Here is a 4,294-nt window from a genome sequence, read left to right as displayed (position 1 = left end):
GCTGAAATAAGAAGTGGCACAGAAAATAATGAGCACAGCAGAGGTGAGAAGGACTTTGCAGTGTTTGAGTGCCTCCTAGCCATGCCTTCTGCTGCTCCTGAGGTAAAACACCCTTTCTAACTTTGATGCTGCAGTTATTTCACAACGTGAGAGCTACACAAAACGCCTGGCAACACCAAAACTGAGAATCAATATACAGCTTAACTCTGCTTCTTGGTTCATATACGTTAGAATTTAATGAGAGGATTACACGTTATTCAAATACAAACCAAAAGCTGTTTTCAGACAATTTTTAAAGAAGTGCAGAAGTACCATGCAGTATTATCTACTGGTCTATATGCCTCTGAGATTAGGAAAAGTGACTTCATCCGAAAAGCATAGAGTAGAATCTTACGAGACTGAGGACAGCAATTAAAAAAACCAGATTTATGCAGCATTAGAACGTATATTTAGTTTTTAAGTGTCTGCAACAACGCATCTTAGTGTTCCAGGAACAAAACAGGCTTTAAACAACAAAACAATATCAGTGTGTTGGGTTGCCCAGAAGCACCGTTCCTAACTGTCACGCTGGTAACAAAGTACGAAGAACTGACTGAAGATACAGACACCTCAGACACATCAAATGAGCAAACAGTTTCATAGTGTAATCATCTGAATTCTGACACACTAGAAACAGCGTGGTTAGCACTCTGCTGAGTCGCTGACAGGTTTTGCAGGTGAGTAAGAACCGCTGCTCTCCAGCATCAGGATCGCAAACCTTATTTTTCAGAAAAATCACAACGAATTCGGCAGTAACACTGCACAGGTGTGTGACTGGCACATGTCGACAGGGAAGAGCCATCACCTACGTGTAAATGTTCTTTACAGGCTTCCCTAAGTGGGAAGTGTAAGATGAAATACATGTTTCTTTCTAGATCAAGAGTGAAAAGACTCATCTTGTGAAAAAACAGGCATGTCTAATGTTTGCTAAATACAAATTGCTTGATTTCTGTCAGATTCTCCAACCTTTGCTCGTAATCTCCTCACAGTGAGTATCAATAAAGCCACCACAGGGAGGATCTGACTTGGTGTAAATACCCATGTCTGGATCCAGCCCTAGGAAGGCACTCTTCCCTTACCTGCCCGGTGTGTAAGACAGGGAAGTTCACTGCTGCCAGTTAAACTTCACTGGGTATCAAAATCTACTTGTTAATAGGTATTAAGTTCCCCAAGTTCTCCCTGCCATGCACATTTTAATTCACCTTTTTTCTTTTCCTGTAAGAGGAACATACACTAGAGGATAGTGACCGAGGACCGTCAGAGCTCAGGACCGGTCGATAGAAAATGCCACCATTTATCTTTCTTCTCCTTAACCCCGGCACAATTTTAGACCAAGATCCTTGTGATCACAAGTATGTACCATCCAAATTATGTATCATTAATAAAAATATGAATACCCAACCTTGCTGAGTGTCTGTCAAAACTATCTACCATCTGCCTACAGGTACTATCTGAACTACCTTTACGTATGTAAAGCTCTAGTAAGGCCAGAATATTTGGGAGCTCCTTCTCAGGGCTTCCTTTATTTCATAGGTTAAAGTACTTGGAAATTAGATAATATATCGCTAACATAGTGGTTTCTCTTCTATTTAAAGTAAGAGACATAAAGCTTTAAATACATAGGTACATTTGTAGACATATATAATCTGTATACACAGAAATTTAACAAGGAAGAGAAGTATTTGAATTTGTACACCTAGAACACAGCAAGTTTTACTTGAAGTTAATAGTTGCTTCATTATCCACTGGAGAACATCCCTCCTCACTGTCCGACACCTGCAACACCGCCCATCTCTCATATACTAATGTCTCCGTGCCAAATTGGCAGATCCATCCAATATACTTATTGTGAAAGTTCTCCACCTAGTTACTCCTCACTCATCCATTACCACTGGGACTTGCATCAACGTTCCAAACTGCGTAGCAGCAAGAACAATGGAAAAGGGAGGAAAACATAACTGAAGCAATTGGCATTTAATAGGAAACTGCAGTTTGCTTCAGCTATATTTAACGGATCCATGGAAAAAGACAAAAAACCCACGAACCACAGACGCTTCATAGGTTGTCACGGAAAATGAAACTGTGTGCTCATGGCGGCAAAGACTGGTCTGCTATTTCCTAGAAGTTTAGAAGAAGCTCTCATATTTGGAGCCACGAAGCAGCAAAGATCCTTCTACTGCTACTAATTTTTCTTCATGAGGTTGGACCATGGTCCCAGAAAAGAAACTGGGAAAGAGCGGGGGCGGGAACAGGAACGGCTAATTTGTTTCAGCTTTGTATTTCTCCCATTTTCCTAAATTTTCTTCTACTCCCAGGGCTGGTTAGAGCTGTGTAAGCACAGCCTTCATAGCAAAATATCATTTTTCCACGTCTGTCTTTATAACCAAAGTTTGCTTATAATTGAGATGCAACGCTAGCCTGTCATCCATCACCGGTTGTGCAGCTTACAGCTTCAACACGCAGGCAAGATCATTGTAAGAAAGGCTTTTAAAGTTGTGCTTGGCAATGTTAGCTGCTCAGGAAGTCCGTACCATACTAGCCTGTAAACTAGAGTGTTGTGAAGTCAGGCACATGGCTTTATTACCTGAATTGCTCCCTGGCTTTTATAACCTCGCCCATAGTACCTTCCGCCTCTTCCAAAAGTTCTTATCACTGGAGTGGAAATAACTCCTCTAGGACGCCTGTAAGTTTTGAGAAGAAAGAAAGAAAGAAAAACAGATATCAGCTTTGTTTAAAACTACTTTAAATTTTATTTTGCTGGAAGATCTTTTTCCTAGCTTTACTGTCTAGTGACTAATGTTTACATTTCTGTAAAGAACCAATATGACTAACTAATTCAGAATTACAGGTTTCTACTGCTTGCAAGTGTATGAAACCTAACAAACCTTTTGTTTTCGTAGCAATAAAATGGCTATTTCTATATTTCACATCTAGAGAAACAGTAAATGAGTACTTTCAAGCTTTGCAGAAACATTTTCAGAGTTTCAAATTACCCCTACAGCACTTGAGAAACAGAGCTCAAAATACATTCACCTTAAAAAATACGCAAGCAATGGGAATGATTTATAAGGCCATTTCTCCCATTTAATAACACTTCTCACATCTAAACAGAAGAAAACAGATAAAAGAAAGGAAAGCAAAATACAAAATTGCTTCAGTTTTGATGGGAGAATACAAAATTATCTGAGGGGAAAAAAGGAGGCTTCAGCCACCTCTGACATGTAGCAATTTCTCGAATTTGGATGCTTTCAAATGGAGGCTTCCAACCAGGACATACAAGGTGGTGGCTTTTTGACTGGATTCAATAAAGATTAGATCAGATCAAAACAAACTTTCACTCAGCTAAAACTATCTTAATGCCACCAACTGAAGAAACTCAACTTTTTCATCATTATGTCAAGGACTACTACTCACCTACAAATTCTTTTTGTTTTCTCTACTAGAAATATGCAATTGCTCTACTTTTCCTCCAAATCCACTGCCTGCTGCTGGGAGGTCCCAGCACTGAAAATGACCCCTCTCAAGCTGGCACATTTCCCAAATACCTGACCATTCCCATCTGCCACCAAGGTCCCTGTGAGCTATACAAAAAGCCCTTTGATGGGGAGATAAGCTTTTCTGTAGCACTCCTACTTCCTCTGCTGCTGGGCTGCAAAAATTAAGTTACGCTGAAGTGAGTCAGTGGAGCAGCACTGATCTGTGCCACAAAAGTCTATTCATACACACTGCAAACTGCTCAGCAGTAAGAAATTAAATACTGGGATTTAAATACAACAGTAAAGAATGAAAAAAGGAAAGAGCTGTGTTGTATGTTGCTGGCTGAACATGAGCCAGCAGAGTGTCCAGGTGGCCAAGAAGGCCAAGGGCATCCTGGCCTGGATCAGCACCAGTGTGGCCAGTAGGACCAGGGAAGTTCTCTTTCCCCTGTACTGGGCACTGGTGAGGCCGCAGCTCGAGTGCTGGGTTCAGTTTTGGGCCCCTCACTCCAAGAGGGACATGGAGGTGCTGGAGCGTGTCCAGAGAAGGGCAACGGAGCTGGGGAAGGGTCTGGAGCACAAGTGTGCTGAGTTCCCAGCTGAGGGAACTGGGGTTGTTGAGCCTGGAGAAAAGGAGGCTGAGGGGAGACCTTGTGGCTCTGTCCAAGTCCCTTGGAGGAGGGTGGAGAGAGGTGGGGGTGGGTCTGTTCAACCAAGGAACAAGGGACAGGACAAGAGGAAATGGCCTCAAGTTGCACCCAGGGCAGTTGAGATGGGAT

General features: G+C 42.0%; 1 long non-coding RNA gene across 1 annotated transcript in view; it reads right to left on the bottom strand.

Annotated features, from left to right (window-relative positions):
* The window catches only part of LOC104522032 (uncharacterized), a 4,825-nt gene extending 2,104 nt beyond the window's left edge, over positions 1 to 2,721 (bottom strand). The window contains exon 1 of the long non-coding RNA XR_727982.1: positions 2,624 to 2,721. This is a non-coding gene — a long non-coding RNA (uncharacterized LOC104522032). The remainder of the gene's footprint in view (positions 1 to 2,623) is intronic.
* Between the last annotated feature and the right edge of the window lie 1,573 nt (positions 2,722 to 4,294).

Source organism: Antrostomus carolinensis, unplaced genomic scaffold, assembly GCF_000700745.2.
Source record: "Antrostomus carolinensis isolate BGI_N321 unplaced genomic scaffold, ASM70074v2 scaffold32793, whole genome shotgun sequence".
Classification (NCBI taxonomy): Eukaryota; Metazoa; Chordata; class Aves; order Caprimulgiformes; family Caprimulgidae; genus Antrostomus; species Antrostomus carolinensis.
This window is presented reverse-complemented; position numbering and strand designations above follow the sequence as displayed.